We start from the raw sequence: 20,605 nt of genomic DNA on the forward strand, positions 1-20,605 counted from the left end.
GAAACCAAACGCATGTGCCCTTGACCGGAATCAAGCCTGGGTCCCTTCAGTCCAGAGGCTGAAGCTCTATCCACTGAGCCACACCAGCGAGGGCAGATGCAGCATTTCAATCCTAGACCACCCATACTCTTTCTAGGAGTATCCCTGATACATGGTAATCCCTCATTAAAAGTGTGTGTGTGTGTGTGTGTGTGTGTGTATATGAGTGTGTGTGTGTGTGTGTGTGTGTGTGTGTGTGTGTGTTTAAAGAATGATGATGCCCAGGTCTAGCTAATAGAGTGAGAGACAGCTAGACAAAGGCAGAAATCTAGAGGGAGTTACCTATGATAATTCTTTGTTCTGTGTGACACGCTAGGAGCACACGTTTCTATGTGACAGAGATTTACATGTAGATGTGACTTGTCCTCCAGTTGCCACGCTGCTCAGAGAAAGCTGGGGGAAGAAGCGTTTTCTTCCCCTACTTGGAACCGTAAGGAAAGAACAGGCACACGTACTCACATTGCACTGAGAGCGAATAACTTTTTTGTTGGCCTTCCATGCATGCAGGTCTAATGTCCCTGGTTTTATGAACCATGATATATAGACATGGATAATCGGTGGCAGATGTACATATCATCTCTTCCAGAGTAAGTCTAAGGAAATACGTATGGTCTCACTCAGGAACAGCTAAATAGGCATCGATAGTCAAAGGTCTTGATCCTTTGGATCACACTTAAAGGAAATAAAGTTTTTGTTACACAAATAAAAGCATAAAATGTACATTTAAAAGATTATAAAAAAATATTTAGGAAAAGATCTTTCACTCAGAGTTTTGACAAGTATTCTACATGGACAGACCTTCACATAGGAAAAAATGCATAAGAGGCCCTGGCGGTCTATTATTTGTTGTGGTAACAGCAAAGAAAAAGCGCCGTTGTATGTATAGATATTACTCACCCTACATCGCCATGCTATTCTAATTATAACCTTTACTTAGCATTGCTATCACATGCACACATGTATCCAAAACTGACACAGAGGAACAGAGAATATGAAATCTCCAGGCAACATGGAAACTCCTATGTTTCCCTTTGTCAACATGGGAGTTTCTAGGAAAAAAGAAAAACTGTAATTGCACAGCCAGCATTATTACAGAAGTTACAAATATGCTATGTCACTGAAGAAACTATTGCTGGTGACTTGCCTTGCTCTTTACCAAGTGATTTTAGGGGTAAGGGGAATCAGAGAATGAGTTAGACTTAAATACGTGAGAGGACTTGCTACAAATGGTCCAGTGTGATTCTTCTTGTAATATAGCTGTCACTAAATTACACTCTCATCGACATTTTTTAAGGGGGAATCAGGCTCTCAAAAACAGAGTCACTGCTGACGTTTTCTAACTTCTATTTTTAACCCCTATGATAGGCGGTGAGACTTCTAACATTTTACCTACCGGAATTAATCTTACATGATTAAGTGTGAGCTATGAAAATAATTCCATGCATCCATTCTCTTCATGTCTCAGATCTTTAATTTTTTGTTTGTTTTCTTCTCAGTCAGAATTTCTGACTGGGTTTGTAGAAGAGGTTAGGTATCTGGTAGCTTATTAGTGATTGAGCCTCTTGGCATTAAAGCTTAGGGCAAAGGATTCTCCCTGGGCTGAGCAAGCGCGGGCCATGTGACTGTGTGCAAGGAGGAGGCTTTTGAGATGTGTATTTATGGCCACCTTCTGCGTTTTCCTCTTTCTGGCATCCTCCATTCAGGAAGGTAGTAGACCTCGTGCTTCTTTGCCTCGGGGGAGTGTTCATATGTCATCGGGGGAAAGCAGAAGTTGACAGCAAGATACTTCCCTTCTTGGTTTTAGTTCCAAATGCCTAAACCACCCCCACAGCCAGACGTGGCCTCTGCTGGATTCCCGGGAGAAGAAGAGAACTGGGTGTGCCTCTGAGCGGAGAGGGCTGGTGTGGAGAAAACGAGATGTCCGTGCACCTGTTGTTCTTCTGTCCTCTCTCCCCTGGGAGTAGCCTGAAGAAGTGGCGGAACATTTCTAGTTCACCCAAGACCCCTTCCGGTACCCACGGGCTGAGTGAAAGGAGCAGGTCCTGGGCCTGAGGGACTCTAAGAACAAAGGCCGTGGGTGCCTCCACGGAACCCGGCGTGGGCGGGTGACTGAAGGGACCTCCCGGATGACTAAAGGGGCCTCCCAGTGCTTTGAGGCTCCGTGAGGCCTCGGGGCACCCCTGGCGTGGGGTGGGGACAGCAGGGAGAGAGTCCCAGAAAGGACTGAGGTTGACTTTCTGGTCTACCTCGTGGAAGGATAGACTCCAACTCAAAATTATTTCCAGAAAACGAATGTGAAGGGTTTTGTTTTTGTTTTTTTGCACATGAGAGTTTGAGGCTTGAAATTGGTAGCCAGAACCACTGAATGTGGATGCTGAAGAAGTACAGAGAGGAAGATCTACTTACTCCCTCCTTTTTGTACTGAGAGAGGGTAATGGTCCCTTTCACCAACAACTGATATTCTTTAGGGGGAAAAATCCAGTTTTGTTACTGGAGAGAACCACACCTGAGGACTAGTTGTGTAAAGTTGAAAATGTGATCTTGAAATACATGTGAAACATTTTGTGTTCCAGTGTACATTCAAATACAAAGTCCTATGTCATGGCTCAAACCTCGCCATTCGTTTGAGCCATCATTTCTTTTTTTAAATATATTTTTGTTGATTTTTACACAGAGAGGAATTGAGAAGAATAGAGAGTTAGAAACGTCGATAAGAGAGATACATGGACCAGCTGCCTCCTGCACACCAACCCACCCCCCCAACACACACACACACACACACACACACACACACACACACACATACTGGGGATGTGCCTGCAACCAAGATACGTGCCCTTGACCGGAATCGAACCCGGAACCTTTCAGTCTGCAGGCCGACGCTCTATCCACTGAGCCAAACCGGTTTCGGCTGAGCCATCATTTCATTCCTCCCATTCATCCTTTTCCTGAGCTCAAACACACAACATTCATTTCCACATTATGTTGCCTGTAGTAATACTCAGTGCCCAGTTTCTGCACTCGGCTGTATAGCTCATAAGAGAAGGGGCTTTGAAAGGACTTATTCTTTATAAAGTGCTGTTATCCTCATTATTTGTTTGAGTTCTAAAATACAGTGATATAACAAGAACAGCAAAGAAAAATATGATTTTTCTATCCACGATGAGCCAGCATCAATGCCATTATGTTTTTCCCCCAAAATAAAACTTAAAGTGGATACTAAGCTGTTGCTAAGGTAGAAAAGGAAAGGGGAAAGTTTGTCACAGAGACTTTCAGGTTTTTATGGAGGACAATTACATAACCTCCTTAATATTAGTTCATGGTGAGTGAGGAAAGCCGCAAATAGGGTTACATCTAAAATGTTCATGGCTTCTAATTTAACTTATTTTCAAAGAGACTCTGATCATTAGAGCAACGGGACTCTCCTGGGTGTTTAAAAAAATTGTGGAGACAATTTGTTACAAATAGATATTGTTTATATGTAATATTCTTAACAGAAGATGGTACTCTAGCTATTTTCTGCTTAGTTTCTTTTCCCTAATTAAAGACTAACTCAGTCCATAGAATCCTGAATTTAGTTTAGAGTCACTTTCTTAAAAAGTAGACTTTTTTTAAAGAGCAGTTTTAGGTTTGCAGAAAAATTGAATGGAAAGTACAGATTCCAAACATCCCCTTAACTACAGCCATCCCCCAAAGTTTCCCCTATTATTAACATCTTGTATTAGTGTGGTACGTTTGCTATAATTAAAGAGGCAATATTGATATATTATTGTCAACTAAAGTCCATAGTTTACATTAGAGTTCACTTTATTGCATTCTATGTCTATTTTGTGGGTTTTGACAAAGGTATAATGTCTATATCCATCATTATAGTACCACACAGAATAGTTTGCTGCCCTAAAAATGCTCTGTGCTCCCCCTATTCACCCCTCTGCCCCCCTGGAATCACATATTATTGGTGATGGGCATATTATTGGTGCTCTACTGGTCCTGATGGACAGTACTGTACAGAATTGGGCTCTGTTGTATGCTCACGTTAAAATTATTGAGAGAAGGGTGTCATTGTCCAGGTAGGAAACATTTTTGAGTGTTTAGTACCTTATTTGGTCTTAAAATTTATACTTTCACTTAATGCAAAAAAAAAAAAAAAAAAAAGGCAGAAATCATTTCAAAAGCAGAAATAGGGTTACAGCTGAACACAGTAAAATTTCCCTTGGAAGAAAGCAGATGAATAGATCAGACAAAGGTTTTCCTCTTATTCCTATATATATTTGGAACAAGACATTCTCCTTTCGTGGAGAAAACAATAAAAGCTCCTGCATACACACTGTGGCCAGTGTGGCTCAATGGATAGAGTATCAGCCAGTGCACAGAAGGATTTAGGGTCCAATTCTTGGTCAAGGGCACATACCTGGGTTGCAGATTTAATCCCAGACCTGGTCCAGGAGCATGCAGGAGGCAACCAATCAATGTGTCTCTTTCATATCTCTCTCCCTCGCTCTCCCTCTCTCCCTCTTCCCCCTCCTTTCCACTCTCTCTAAAAATCAATGAGAAAAATATTCTCGGGTGATGATTAACAACAACAAAAAAAAACATCTGATAGATAGCTATAAAATTTAAATGTCATTTAAAATATTTTTCTACCTTGCCTAACCAGTTTGGCTCAGAGGATAGAGCGTTGGCCTGTGGACTCAAGGGTCCCAGGTATGATTCAGAGCAAGGGCATGTACCTTGGTTGTGGGCACATCCCCAGTAGGGGGTGCGCAGGAGGCAGCTGATCAATGTTTCTAGCTCTCTATCCCTCTCCCTCTCTGTGAAAAATCAATAAAATATATTTAAAATATTTTTCTCCCTTGTACAAAGTTTTATAAAATAGACCCTTAAAGCTAGTAAGTTTTTGTGGTCATCTGATTCAACTCCTTGTCTTTAGGCAAAATTATCCATAAGCCATTTTCAAAAGTTTTTTTTTGTTGTTGTTGTTGTTTTTGTTTTAAGAACTGCTATAGAAACACACTCTTCAAAGTTCAGAATTCATTTCATTATTTGCTACTGTATGGTGAAAAATCTGTCTAAGCAACTAAATTTCATTGTGTGATTGTAGGCTTACTCCCCTCCTCAATCTTAATTTCTAGGGACCCTATCTTCCGTATACCAAATTTTTACAGATGTTAAGACCATTGTTGGACCCACTTCCATTTTTTTTTTTCCCCCTCTCTCTCATGGATAAGTGATCCTGGCTTCTTCATCTTTTCCCATCGGGCCTTACTTCTCATTCTTAAATTATCTTTGTGGAAATGATGAGAAAACATGCAGCCTAAGGATGACAGCATAGTATCCTGAAACTGTCCTCCCGGGTACCAGGCCATTTCTAACTTATAAATAGCCACAAACCACCGCGCTTTCTCCCGAGGAGGCCTCGACCTTCGTATTGCTGAGCTCTTGCTAAACATATAATTCAATCAAGCAGCATGAACTGCTAGCTCTCTGCGCTCAATTGATAACACATGGTAGGTTATTTGCCTCATGAGGTTTGTCATTTGTTGGGAGTGACCTGTTCCAGACATATAGCCTGCATTTCACAAACATTCAGAGAAGGAACCCCTCCCTGGCCGATTCAGGGGTATTTCCTGGAGTGTCCTGGAGACGGCTAGGCAGGTTGGAGGGGATGTGGATAGGCAGGGAGGGGAGGGGAAGGTAGTCTGGACAGTGAGAACAACAACAAGGAGCAAAGCCACAAAAGCAAATGCCAGCGAGTGAGGAAGGGAAGAGGAAAAGGCCAGCCCGAGTGAAGCCGGAGTGAAGCCGTGCTGTAAAGTGGAGGCAGAGAAGGTGGGGATTGTGAACAGCTCAGAAGCCAGTTAGAGGAGCTCATTTGAGGCAGTAACAGACCACAAGGAATCGTTATGGGTTTAAAAACAGTCCTGACTGTTTTCACCAGGCCCTTACTGCAGATGACAGAAACAGCCAATTTGGGCAGAAAGAGTAACCTTTTGATGTATACAGCCGAACCTAGGGAAGGAGGGAAAAATAGCTAGCTGGTTCTCGGACAACCACAACCAAGGATGCAAATACCACTGGGATTCTCCCGCTCTGTTCTCTTCATCTTTACTTGGTTGTCTTATTTCCTATGATGTTTGAACCATAGTCAACAGTATTTTTCTGGTTTGCCTTTTTCTGAGAATCCCATCAGAAAAGAATTGACTTTTTCCTCTTAATTCTAGTCGAAAGAAAGATAGAAAGAACAACATGCTGGGAATACTTCTGAGTCTCCCAGTTGGCAGCACATGCTCTCATCTATAGCCTGCCACTGGTTGCGTGGGAGGCTGTGTTGGGAAGAGCAATCCAAAGGAAACATACTGTCTCCAGAAGAAGAGAAGAGTTCAGGGCAGAGAAAATAGCAAATGTCCTCTATAGTGACATTTATTGATTTTGTTATTGTCATTCTCAATGAATAAAAAAGCAATGCAAGATCATTTTGAAAACTGGAAACCTAGATTATGTTTCACTTTTTTTTTTTTTTTTTACAAATTGAACACCCTTCATAACTTATTCTTGTGGGGCATGCTAAAAATTCATACTAATAAAAGGATGATATGCTAATTAAACCGAATAGACTGGACAGCTTCTGAACGTCCTTCCAGACAAAGCCACAGCGACTGCAAGGGCCGAGGAGGGCCAGCAGCCATGGCGGCTGCGAGGGCCAGCAGTGGTAGCAGCAGAGGAGTGATGGGTAAGGTAACCAAACGTCCCACTTTTGGTGGGACAGTCCCAATTTTTAACAATTTGTCCCGCGTCCCTGGGCCTTTTAAAAAAAAGTCCTGATTTTTTTAAAGATTCTTTCCAAAAAGAATCTTTTTTTTTAATCCTTCAACAGACCTCTTTAGCTCCAGTAAAACATTTCCCCCATTGTTTACTAAAAATAACCTGCTACTTTCTGTTTGACACATTTGCTATAATATCCCCCAGACCTGGTCATACCCCACACCGAAGGAATACTTGGTGGCAATTCATGTTCTGCCCTGGTCTTTCCAATTACAGACGTTTTTGAGATGGGCATAATCCTTTTAATTTATTCTTTGGCACTGAACACACGTCATTCACTCTTTCACTTACTGTGTATAGCTAATACTACTATTAGTAATTTAGTTATTGAGCTCCAACGCTGACTCAAAAACAACACCCTGTAATATGTAACCAGAGAATTGCTGATTTCTGATTGGTTACATTCCTTTGTGGTCTGATGGGTCCAGGTTGTAATTACTACTGTTGCATAATAGTTGGTGTTTGTTCTAAGTCAATATCTGGAAATGTCCAGTTCTACAGATTTAGAAGGAAAAAAAAATGCTCTCCAACGGGCTTACTTGCAAAAAGCATCTATAATTTTTAAAATATATTACAAGGGACATGTAATACTTCATATTTATAGTACACGGGCTTTGTAAATCCCACATCTATGAAAGAAAGAAAAATATCTTTCTAGTCAAAGATCAAGTGTTCTGCAATTATTAAAGTTCAACGGGAAGGAGTGAGGCATGTGTAGAATGGGCTGTGCTGGGCCCTTGCCTCACCTTATACTACTGCCCCTGTCTCTGCTTCTCCCCATGGCTTCCAGATGCTCAGTGCCAGCTAAGTCTCACCTCTTTCATGATGTCATCTTCACTTGCTCCAAACCTAGTCAATTCCTCTCTCCTCTTAATTCCTATTGTACTGACAGTGTGTTTCAGAGTTGAGTATTTAGTTGTCCTCTGGCTATTTCATGTTCTTCTCTCATCAACAGTTTCTTGAATGCAGAGATCCCTTTTTCAATGAAAATTAACTTTGTTTTTTGTTGAATAATAAATGCTTTGTGCATTGTTTTCCTCAATACTTTGTTTTAGAGATCTGATTTATTTAACTTCATAAATATTGATATAGTTCATTCATTTTAATTGCCAGTTAAAGAATACAAAATCATCATTTAAAAATAAAAAGGTTAAAGAAAGTACCATAACCATACCATTCTGCAGTCAACATTTTTGTATTCTTGTCATATTTCTTTTTAGATTTCCTTATGTAATGTTTTTTCACCCGTTTATAATGTGCATAATGTTTGTAAATTTTTTTTATTGGTTAACATATTGTGAACATATTTTCAAAAAAACTTTCCCCCCCAGAAATCATCATTGTCTTAGTCTCATTGCTGGATACTGGGGAATTTCCAATTCTTTGCCATAATCCCACAATATCCTAGCTAATGTTTTGTTTTTACTCCTTGGAATAAATTCATAGAAGAGAAATTGCTTGAGCAAAGAGATGCACATTTTAAGGTATTTTAATGTCTATTGCTAAGTTCCCCTCCAGAAAAAGGTTGTAATGATTTATATCCCCACCTGCAGGATATGAGAGCGTGCTTCTTTCCCTCCTTGCCAATAGGGTAGGGTCAGATTTAATCATTAGAGACTATTTCCTGCATTCTGTCATACTCCTTAAATGATTCAACAGAGCTGGGGACACAGTGGGAACTAACAAAATTGTTTTGATAAATTGATTAATAAATAGTATTCTTGCCAATACTTATGACTACTGATTTTTAAGTTAATAATTATTCATTCACTCAAAATATTTATATTACATGCGATGATCCTTGTTCTGCCTACTGAAAGTGAATACAGCAGTTAGAAATGAAACAAAATCACTGAGTCACAAATTAAGACAGCGATAACTAGTTTCAAAGGTAGTGTGTGTAGAAACTACTTTTAAAATGAAAGCTGTAGTTTAGCCCTAAGAAGTCCCTTGGGAATAAACAATTTGTCTCATTTTTCTAAGAATAGGAAGTACTAAAAATGTATCCTTTGGGGAATAGAACTATGAATTTAGGATATGAAACCTTCCCATCCAGAATCAGGGGAATTGTGCCAGAGATGAAGTCAAAACCTGGTGTGGACTTTCATAGTCCTTTCCTAGGGTAGAGGGAAATAATCACAAAAATTTCCGGGAAGAGTTTTCATTCCTGAAAGCTTGTTTTACTTAAAGCTATCTCAGGGCTAGGGTGTCTAGATGGATGTTCTAGTCACTTAGGTAATTTAATTCTACAAGGCTCCTGGCCGATTATAAAATAAAATAAAAAATCATACTAAGGTAATAACCAGTGCTACTTTTCCAATGTACAAATCTTCTCACTTTATGTAAAAGTAATCATTAAAAAGTAGCATGGCTTTAAAGGTAATTGATTTGAAACCTCATTTTAAAGAATATGTCCCATCATTCTTTTATAATATTTTTCTCCCTCTGATTGGCTGATGGAGCTAGAATGAGTTTGCAGCTCATAAAGCATTATGTGATGGAAAGAGTGTGTGAGTGGGGTCAGAAGATAGGGACTCTACTCCACTGTCTACCACTAACTTTAGGCAAGTCACTTCATCTCTAGGGGCTATTCGTTTTCTCTACTATAAATAAAAAATGTGGCTTAAGCCAGCATTTCCCAAAGTGTAGTCTATGGAAAACATAACTTATGGGGTGTTTCGTTAGAAAAAGCATTTCATGTTTCAAGAGAATGGACTCCATATTCTTCCCTTTACCCACTAGACCAGTGGTTGGCAAACTCTTTGGTCAACAGAGTGGCAAACTGCGGCTTGAGAGCCGCATGTGGCTCGAGAGCCGCAGTTTGCCGACCACTGCACTAGACCATGTGCTTTTTAACAGCAGAAATCACCTTGGGTGTCTTTCTTGTCTTTGTATCTCTAGGTCTTAGAGCTCAATAAACACTTGTGGAATGGATGCTTTCCTGGTGTGAAGGAACTAATGAGAACTTGCTTACTTTTCTCCAAGGCTGAAAGTTACTTCGTTTCCTTTTCTAATTAGCCCTGGAAGGAGAGAGAGTTGGCTCAGAGCTATCTAAAAAGCACTCAATGGTCTATTTTTTTTTTTTAAAGTATATTTTTATTGATTTCAGAGAGGAAGGAAGAGGGAGAGAGATATATATCCATGATGAGAAAGAATCATTCATTGATCTGCTGCCTCCTGCACAGCCCCCACTGGAGGGGGTTGGAGAGAAGGTTGGAGCTGTGACCTCCTGGTTTATATGTTGACTATCAACCACTGAGTCATGCAAGCCAGGCTCAATGGTCTATTTTTAAAGATTTTGAATGAAGTGAATTATCTTTTTTGTTCAGTAGTATCACAGCCTACTGAACAATGACAGGAGGGATTTATTAGGTTTGACACTCAGATGTGTCTAATCTCAACAAACCTGGTTATAAGGGAGAGAGGGTGAAAGGCTATAGTCAGATTTGTGTAAGTTATCACTTATCAAAATATTTTCATTTATTAATTTAAAAGATACTCATTGTGGAAGGTATTATGGGAAGATATAAAGATGAATACATAGTTGTATTATATTTATTGGGGAATATCATAACTTACTGAAATAATTATAGAGATAATGAATAATGAATTCTCCAAGAAAGGAACAAAGGCTATAGGAATGCGTCATCAATACCATCTTCATTTATAAGATAACACTAGGGACCCAGTGCATGAATTTGTGCACCTTGAAAAGAACTGTGGGCCTCAAGGCTGTGATGTGCACAGGGGCGGGTCTCAGCTCATCCTCCATGCCTCTGCCCAGCCCCTCCCACTGCGGCTCCTGGTCCCATCTGCTGGCAGCCCTGCTCTTGCTGCCACCACATTGACGATGCTGGGCCTGCTTGTGTGCACAGCACAGAGCAATTGAAGGAGCTGCCAGCAGCAGGTGCGAGTGGGGCCGGCACTGTCAGCAGGTGCTAGCGGTGGCTGCTGCCCTGATCACCACTCAGGAGCAGGAGGAGGTAGAAAAGCCCTCAGGAGTGATTGGGGCCAGCAGTCACCCCTCACACCTGTTGATGGTGCCAAACAATCAGGACCGGCACCAGGCACCAGCAGTGGTGCAAGAGGCAGCTACAGTGCCAGCAGCAGGTGCAAGCAGGGCCTTCGCTGGCAGCAGGTGCAAGAGGTGGCTTCCAACCCTAACGTCCCTCAGGAGGAGATGGAGGTACAGAAGGCCTGATGGGTGATCAGGGCTGGCAGTTACAGTTAGCACCCACTGATGGTGGCCAAGCAGCAGGTGTGAGCAGGGCCAGTGGTGGCAGCAGTTAGTGAGTGCCAAGCGAAACTGTGGTGCACGGGAACAAAGAATTTTCAGTAACCACCAGAGGCTCGTCCAGATGACAGTGACCAGCGCTCTACCTTGGTCTAGCTCCCCTGCTCACCTGCTCCACCATCCCACCTGCTGCCAACGCCTGCCATGTTCCGAGAGTGCCCCCCCTGGTGGTCAGCCCACATCAGAGCGACTGGTTGTTCCTCTCCAGTCTATTTGCATATTAGCCTTTTATTATATAGGATTATTCTGCACAAGAATATTAAAGCACCTACTCAACTTAAAATACAAAAGTGCACATTATGTCTCAAGTAGATAGCTCAAGTGTGAAATGCAGCTCATGATTGTATTGTGTGGCTCTTAATACCAGTTTGAAGCAGATTGTGTACCAGTTTGGAACAGATTGTGTAGGGGAAAAAAGACCAAAACCACTTGAAAGTCCTCAAGAATAGCAGAGAGAAGGAATGTAATTAGCCAAATCAAGATTCGGATCCAGGACAGAGAAATGAACACCCTCGTTCGCAGAAAAGGAGCCAAGATCTCAGAAATGTACAGTCAATTCTTCATTTGTGACAATTCAAGATACTGGTACTTTCACTTAGCAAGCCGATGGAAAGATGTGAAAAAAAGCAACGAATTCCAGGTCACATCCTGACTTGTCAATTGTTTGAATGCTGTCAACAAACCCTGCTTTGCATGTAGCCAGTCAAAAATGATCTTATTTTTTTCTTCCTTCAATCCACTTTATGAGATCAAAACAAAGATACAAATGAGAACTTAAAAGTCAAGTCTGCCTTAGAATAAACAGTATCTGGATAATTCAGAGCTTGGTAATAAGAAAACGTGCCAACACCTTCCTCCTAAGCAATCTCAACAAGGGAAGTGTCAGCTATGAAGAACCTAAGGTAAGCAAATGTCAACATTAAAAAGTCCTTCAAGATCATTGCCATGTCCAATTTTTAAAAATTAGAGAATGCATTTTCCCAATTTTTAAAAGCTTCCCAATATAGTGCACGAACCGTAGAGAGTTGTTGCCCAAAATGAAAGGATTATTTTTTATTTAAAAACAAACAAAAAAAAGCCTCAGGTTGCCAGGACAGTGGTCCGTTAGGTGCCTAAGACCACACGTGAGGCGCTGCTGGGGTCCCGGTTCTCCGCACAGAGGGGCGCGCAGGCCGGTCCGGGATCCGCTCCGGCCCCGGAGTCCCTGGGCCGGACCGGCAGGGGCCGCGGGCCCGCTTCCCGGGGGCGGCGCCGGGATTTTCCTTCCTCCCCATTCATTCTGATTCACCGGCTCCCGCAGGGCGCTCACCGGGCGCGGAGGGAGGCGGAGCGCGGATGCCGGCGGGGCGCGGTCGGGCGCCGGAGGGGAAGGTGAGCGGGCGGGGCGGGCGCTGCCCAGGAGCGCGGACGCGGGCGGGGGCGCGGGCGGGGGGCGGCGCGCGGGAGGGGCGGGCGCGGGAGGGGCGGGCGCGGCCGCCGGCGCCGGAAGTGAGTGAGAGGCGGGGGGCGGGGGCGGCGAGCGGCCGGCGCGCGGTCCGCCTGTGGGCCGCCCGGCCCTCAGCCCCTCCTCCGGCGCCTCGGCCGGACACGGCCGCCCCGTCCGCCGCGCGCTCCCCGCGCGCTCCCGGCCCGCCTCGCGGCCGCCGCCCGCCCGTCAGTCAGTCAGTCAGTCAGCCAGCCAGCCAGGCACGGGCGCGCGGCGCGGGAGCTGCGGGCGCTCGCGGCGTCTCTCGGGAGGCAGCGCCGCGCCCGGGAGGAGGCGGCGGCGGCGGCGGCGGCGGCGGCTGAGGAGCTGCCAGCCCGGGCCGCTGCGGGAGCCGGGGCCGGCGGACTGCCGAGCAGCTGTCGCGGTGAGTGCCCGGCTCGCCCTCGGGCTGGCGGGGGGGACACCGGCGGGCGCGGGGCTGCGAGGTGCGGCCGCTCCCCCGCCTCCATTTTCCCGGCGCCGGCGGCGGGCGCGGGGCGGACGGCCGCGCTGGGGCGGGGTCGCGGCCGGGGCTGCGGGGACCCGGCCCGGCGGGGCGGCCGGCCGGGCGGTGGCGGGGCTGGTAGGCCGAGCCTGGGCTGCACCCCGCGCCCCCGGGGGTCGCGGCGGAGGGAGACAATGCGCTGGGGCCGCCGGGGAGGGTGCGGTTGGCTCCGCGGAGCGGCGCGGGGAGCTGGCGGCCCGGACCGCGCGCGGGGCGGGGGCGGCGCCCGCCGCTCGCCGGCTGCGGGAGCGGTGTTCCCGCCGGGGCTCCGGGTCCCGGCCCCCCGCCCCGCCTCTGGCGTCGGAGGCCGGTGCGGAGACCGGGAAGGCGGCCCCTCCGGTCCCGGTGCTGAGGAGGCAGCTCAGTGGTTGCTCCCGGGCTTCTGCGCCCGGCGCGTCTCCCCGGGGCTGCGTTCCCGCCGGAAGCCCCAACCCGCTCCGGGGGGCGCGGGGCTGGGCGGGGCAGGGCGATAGCGTGAGGATGCCCCCGCGTTCAGGTGGCTTGGAAGATGGGTTTCCTCAGGCAGACACTGTCTTAGGGGGACCCCGCGGCGGGAGCTGGAAGCCGCAGGACCTGTGAGCGCGGAGACGGGGCTTGGGAGGAATCGCTGCGGGGGAGTCCAGGCGTGCCAGCCCGTCCCGTGTGTGTCCTCCTTCCCCTCCGCGGGAGGGACGGTGCGGGGAATCGGGCGGAATTGGAGGTTTTCCCTTAGTCGCCCCCAACACACACACACACACACACACACACACACACACACACAGCCCGGCGTGATGTCCGCAGCCTTTCTGCGTGTGGGCAGCCCGCGGGGAGGGCGCAGCCCAGGTAACGGGCTGCCAGGGGTGGGGGCAGTCGGGGTGTGGAACGGGCGGCGCCGCGTCCACGGGGAGGAAGCTTTCCGGCGGGTCCTGGGGACATGCCCGCTGCCTCGCTGGGCAGGGAGCCGCCCACAGGACCCGCCGCGGGCGGAGGTGGCAGCGGCCACGGGCTGAGCCGGGCGGCGGCGGGGAGCCGCGGTGCCGGGCTGCCCACCGCGCGTCCCCCCTCCATCGGGAACCCGGGGTGGGCCACCCGCTTCCCGCCCCCCAGGCTCGCCAAGGCTCCTGCATTGAGATAACGCGTGCAAAATGCCCAGCAAGGCGCGCCGAGGGTTGGGTTTAACCAATGTTAGTGCCCTTCTTCCCTCGTCTGCCGCTTTTAGGGGTTTTCTTGGGGGAAGGTGGGGAGAAGAAGTGGACGTAGGCAATTGGAATGCAATGAATTGTAGAATAAGATGTTGAAGCAGAGGTGCCAAATAGGGGAGCGAAGAGGAAAGAGCGTAATTCAAGATTGGGAGCCGGTGTGGGGATGGGAGGCGGCGCGGGGGGGGGGGGGGGGGGGCGGGAATAGATGGAAGTTTGGCATTTAAATGGAACCTTTAAGAATGGGTAGGATTTCAGCTGATGTGGATTTGGACGGGGAGGACCAATCCCAGTAGAGGGGGTGCTATTCTTGAGAAAGATTGGTGGAGGAAGAGCAATGTGTGTGTGTGGGGGGGGGGGGGGGGCAGGGGACAAAACAGACTCTCGAAAGCTTTTTAGTTCTTGTTGAGTCTGACCTTCGCAGATTGTCTCTGTTATTTTGCTTTTTGTGTTGTGAATGTCTCAGAAACCAGATCTAGGGTATTCAAGCAAGTACAGAGAGGTGTCTAGCAAAGCTTAACACTTGACTTTTTTGGGGATTAGACATTTTGTGTTATTTGGACTGATGTTCTCTTCTATTTGAATTTAATAAAGAATTATTTGTGGATAATCCCTCTCTCTGGTAGAAAAAAGCATCAGATTTTTCAGGTTCAAAAGCCTCACTAATGTTATATATTAAGTAACTGGCTGAAAGGAGTGGAGTAGTGGGCACATATTGGGTGTTTCTCAAACTTTTAATCCATAGCATTTGTTTTCACAAATATTTTAACACTTATTTTCCATAGAGTTCTTTTTAACCTTTGTCTTTGAAGATAATTTAAAAGGCCTGTTCTTTTGGTTTTGCTCCCTTTGGTTCCCACTCATGCGTAATTACTTACTGGGTTAGTGTGGTGGATGGCTGTCACGCTATTCATAGGTAATTAGACACACATTATAAAGTCTCAGGGCTTTGCCTTGGTTCTCAAGTAGGTGAATGCTAACATGTTAGTTGTGTTGATCCTCCCAAACTCTTATTTTAGGAAAATTAATATTAGTGTAACAGGTATGTGACCTCAGGCAAATTACTTATCAAGGATCTCATTATCTTTACCTATAAAATGAGAAATATGGATTAAATCAGCGATTTTAAACCTTTTTCATTTCATGGCACATCAACAAATTACTAAAATCCTGTGGCACCCCAAAAGTATGTATTTTGCCTAACACCCCCCCCCCAAAAAAAATATGTTTGATTCATTCACACTGAAGGGCTATTGTATTGGCTGTTGTCTTCTTCTTCTTCTTCTTTTTTTTAAACAATTTAAGGGAAAAGAGGTCAGTGCCCCTAACTAGTTAGTTATTGCACGTTTAAAAAAATTCTTGCAGCTCACCAGTTGAAAATCACTAGATTAGATCACTATTTTTCAGTCTTGTATTCTACTGAAGTCTGGAATTTTGAAGAGGACCTTCAGAGGTTCTGCAGATGTTTGATTTAAACCTCATTAAAAATGTATTTTAGCCCTAATGGTTTGGCTCAGTGGATAGGCCTGTGGACTCAAGGGTCTCGGGTTCAATTTCGATCAAGGGCATGTACCTTGGTTGCTGGCACATCCCCAGTAGGGAGTGTGCAGGAGGCAGCTGATTGATGTTTCTCTCTCATCGATGTTTCTGACTTTCTCCCTCTCCCTTCCTCTCTGTAAAAAATCAATAAAATATATTTAAAAATGTATTTTAAACCCATAATTTAAAAAGTGACTGTTATATAACATGTACTGTTTAAAATGCTTATATTAATTTACTTAATCCTTGCAATAATCCTATGAAGTTCTGTTAATATACAAGAAAACAGGCATAAAATACAGAGCTATAAAATGGTAGAACTTTATATCATAATTCTTAAACTTGTATTCTTTTTTCTTTTCTTTTTTTTCTTGTTAATCCTCACCCAAGGATATTTTCCCAATGATTTTTATAGAGTGTGTAAGGTAGAGAGGGAAAGAGAGAATGAAAAAGAGAAAGAGAAACATTGATATGAGAAGAGAAATATCAATTAGGTTGCCTCCCTCATTCAATCTGCAACTCGGGTACTTGCCCTTGACCAGGAATTGAACCCGTGACCCTTCAGTGCTTGGGTAGATGCTCTAATCACTAGGCTACATGGGCCAGGGCAAGCTTGTATTCTTAACCACATTCCTATACTGCCACCATAATAAAATAAATAACACACAAATACTTTTTATTGTGGTAAAAATGTATAACCTTATATTTACCATTCTAAGCATTTTAAGTGTACAGTTCACTGGTTAAGTGCATTCACATGGTTGTGAAACCATCATCACTATCCATTTCCAGAACTTTTTCTTCATCTCAAACTGAAACTGTTCATTAAACAGTAACTCTCCATCTCCTTTCCCTCTCCAACCCTTGGTAATCACTTTTCTCCTTCTATGGACTTGACCACCATAGAGATGTCACATAAGTAGTGTCATGCAGTATCTATTTTTGTTGTATCTGGCTATCTTAGCTTAATGTCCTCAAGCTTCACCACATTATAGCATGAATCACAATTTCATTTTTGGGGGCATATACCAGAAGTGGAATGGTTGGGTCTATATGGTAGTTTTGTTTGATCTCTTTTTAGAAACTACCCTACTATGTTCTATTATACAAGCAGTCATGGCATTTTACATTCCCACCAGTAGTGCAAAGGGTTCCAATTCTTCTAGCCTCCCCAACACTTGCTATTTTAGGTTTTTGTTTTATAATAGCCATCCTAATGAGAGAGAAGTGGTGTGTCGTCGTGGTTTTACATTTTTCTACTGATTAATGATGTTGAGCACTGTGTCATGTGCTTATTGACCATCTGTGTGTCTTTTTTGTAAGAATACCTATTCATGCCCTTTGCCCATTTTTAAAATTGGTTTTGTTGAGTTGCAAGAATTTTTTTATGTTTTCTGAATATTAACTGCGTATCAGATTAATGATTTGCAGACATTTTCCCCATTTTTGTGGAGTGGTTTTCACTCTATAAACTTTGATATTCAAAGTTTTTCATTTTAATGAAGTCCACTTTATTTTTGTCTTTTTTTTTTTTTTTGCCTGTTCTTTTTGTGTCATTGCCAAATCTAGTGTTATGAAGCTTTTCCTCTGTTTTCTTTTAAGAGTTTTAAGAGTTTTAGCTCTTATGTCCATTTTTAGTTAATATTTGCATATGATTTCAGGTAAGGGTCCCTCTTCATTCTTTTATTTGTGAATATCCAGTTTTCCCAGCACCATTTGTTGGAAGGACTATATGTACTTTCCCCATTGAATGGTCTGGGCATCCTCATGTACATGCATAATAAAATTTTAACACATTGAAAATTATAGTGCAACATGATTAGACATGGTTAATTGGGGGGGGCAAGCATTCTTTAGTATACAGCTTCTCTTATTATCTTTGTGCTTATTTGTGAATTTTAAATGGGTTAATGAATGATAAGGAAAGTTGGAATTTGCAGATTTTTTAAAAACTTAGCGTGTCTATTCATATGGAATTGTTTAAACAATACCTTACTATGGCAAATGCATTGTGTTTAGTTAAACAATGGGCAAGACCCAAGTCCGTTTCTTTGAGGGTATAATTCTGTGTAAATAATTTGTTTAGTAGCAAACATATAACACTATGTCCTGATGTCATAATATTAGATGTTTTTATAACTTTTTTTTAAAGGTTTGGGTTTGTGTCTTTTTTGTTTGTTTGCCTTCTAAGCAGTTGTTAGATATCATTACTAAATTTTAAAAGAAAGAACTAAAACAAAACAAACTTGTATGCATTTTATTGAAGCATATTCTGAGACTGCAAAGTGAACCCTTAGAAGCTGCTAACAAAGCAAGAGCATCCTGGCTGGGGGGTTCAGGTGGTCGGAGCATAGTCCTGGGTTCAGCGCACAGACCCAGGGTGGCATATGCTGACCACCCGGGGGCGGCTTGGAACATGGCCGGCTTGTGATGTGATGCTGGGTGATGCTGGCAGTGGGCGGCAGTGGAGGTGCTGCCAGCCCCAATAGGCCCCAATGAGAGCGGGACTGCGATGGGATGATGGAGCAGGTGAGCAGGCGATGCCAGGCCAAGGCGGTGTGAACGGGGCGATTGCCCCATAGATGGCCACCAGCGGTTGGGTAGGGGCCAAAGCTGCTGCCTGGCTTCCAGGCACTGAGGGAGCCAGGCCTCCGATGGATCGTCCCACAGACAGCAACCAGCAGGCGGCAAGCCCTGATCACCTGATGGGGTGGGCCCCGGGTGGGGATCAGGAACTGGGGGTGGGTGGCACCCCGGGTATTAGGGGAGTGGGCTGCAACGTCTTGCTGGCTACCTGGAGATGGGAATGGTGGCTATGGAGGTGCAGAGAGAATGCAGGGTGTCCACGGAGCTCGCTCTCACTCCCCCTGCCTTCTTCCCCCAGAATGTCAGGGTTCAGGCGCCAGGGCCAGCTGGCCAGGGGGAGGGACCATGAGAGGCTGGCTGGCTATGGGAGCACACTGACCACCAGCGTGCAGCTCCTGCATTGATTGTCTGCCCCCTGGTTGTCAGTGCACCTCACAATGACTGGTCCACCAGTTTTTGGTTCGCTTTGGCTTTTATATATATAGAATGCCACATTTTGTTTATCCATTTACCTGTTAATAGATATTTGGGCTGTTGTCATTTCTAGTGTTCACAAATGAAAACTGTGGTGACATTTGTGTATAAATGTCTTCATGTCTATGTGTTTTCATTTATTTTGGGTAAATACCTATGAGGACATGCTGGTTACGTAGGGTAGATGTGTTTTTAATTTGAGCCACTTTTTATGTTCTTATTAGTCTTTTGGGATGTGACTATGAGTCTTGCCCATTTTAAAAATTGGGTTTATCTTTTTTTATTCAGTTGTATCAGTATATAATAATAAAAGCATAATATGCTAATTAGACTGGACGGCCGAACAGCAGAATGACTGGATGACCTGCCTGAGGAAGCCAGGGTTGCAAGGGCTGGAGGCAGCCACGAGGGCCAAGCCTGTTGCATGAATTTTGTGCATCGGGCCTCTAATTCTTTCATAAAAGATGTTTTTTATTGATTTTTAGAGAGAAAGGATGGGAGAGGAATAGAGAGGTAGAAACATCGATGAGAGAGGAACATTATTGATGGCTGCCTCTTGCACACCCCCTACTGGGGATTCAGCTGGCAAACCTGGCATGTGTCCTGATGGGGAATCTAACTGGGGACCTCTTTGTTCCTGGGTTGACACTCAACCGCTGAGCCATACAGGCCGAGCATTGTAGCAATTCTTTACATGTTCTAGATACAAGTCCTTTATCAGCTCTATTTGTGAATATTTTCTCTGAGTCGGTGGCTTGCTTTTTTTTTTTTTTTGATAGTATCTTTCAAATATCAGAGGCTATTGGACTTCATAAAAATGATTAATATTTCCTTTTGATGGTTAACATTTTCTGTGTCGTAATCTTGGCTTACACCAACATTGTATTTTTTTTATTTCCCTGTGTTTTCTCTTAGGAGCTTTATCATTTTAGCGTTTACATTTCAGTCTATGGTCCATTTTGAATTAACTTTTTATTGTGTGATGTGAGAGCAGCCCTCCAGATTTATATCTATTAGTTCTAGCACCATTTGATAAAAAATGCTTTTTGTTTTTATCTGTCAAGCATACCTCAATACAATTGGTAAAAAAATATCTTTCCTCTTTTCCTTTAACTTTGACATCCCTGTTGAAAATCATTTGACAGTGTAAGTGTGGGTCTATTTCTGGACACTCCATTCTGTTACATTGTTATAATTCTCTATTCTTTTGCCAGTACTACATTATCTTGATTACTTAGCCTTATAGTGAGTCTTGAAGTTAGTATACCCCCCAAGTTATTCAATATTTTTCCAGATTTTTTGACTACTCTAGGTCATCTGCTTTTTCATACACATTTTAAAATCAAATGTTGGAAGATTGGTTATAATTATAATACATTGAATACCTAGGTAAATATGGGGATAATTTACATACTGCATCTTCTCATTCATTCACATGGTGTATCTCCATTTATTTAGATCTTTAATTTCCCTCAGTAGTATTTTATTTTTTTCAGTTATATAAACACTGCATACTGTTCTATGTGGATCATTTATTAGATCATTATTTATACTTGCTTATTTTTATGATAAAAATTAAGATTTGGTTTGGAGTTTTCCATATGGTAATGTTATCAATGCTTAAATGAAAGTACCATCTATTCTGATGTGACAGTGCTAGAAACAGGAGACTAAAACATATATTTAGAAACATTAAAGCAGAA

At 44.1% G+C, this 20,605-nt stretch overlaps 1 protein-coding gene across 2 annotated transcripts in view; it reads left to right on the forward strand.

The window, feature by feature from the left end:
• The first annotated feature begins 12,506 nt into the window (after positions 1–12,506).
• The window catches only part of RAPH1 (Ras association (RalGDS/AF-6) and pleckstrin homology domains 1), a 69,005-nt gene continuing 60,906 nt past the window's right edge, over positions 12,507–20,605 (forward strand). Inside the window, exon 1 of one of the 2 annotated variants that reach the window (XM_045575226.1) lies at positions 12,507–12,526. The gene's annotated coding sequence lies outside the window, so the exon portion shown is untranslated. Of the gene's footprint in view, positions 12,527–12,868; positions 13,006–20,605 lie in introns of those variants that run through there. The other variant, XM_036422032.2, reaches the window with a different exon arrangement.

This window comes from Pipistrellus kuhlii, unplaced genomic scaffold (assembly GCF_014108245.1).
Source record: "Pipistrellus kuhlii isolate mPipKuh1 unplaced genomic scaffold, mPipKuh1.p scaffold_m20_p_7, whole genome shotgun sequence".
Lineage (NCBI taxonomy): Eukaryota > Metazoa > Chordata > Mammalia > Chiroptera > Vespertilionidae > Pipistrellus > Pipistrellus kuhlii.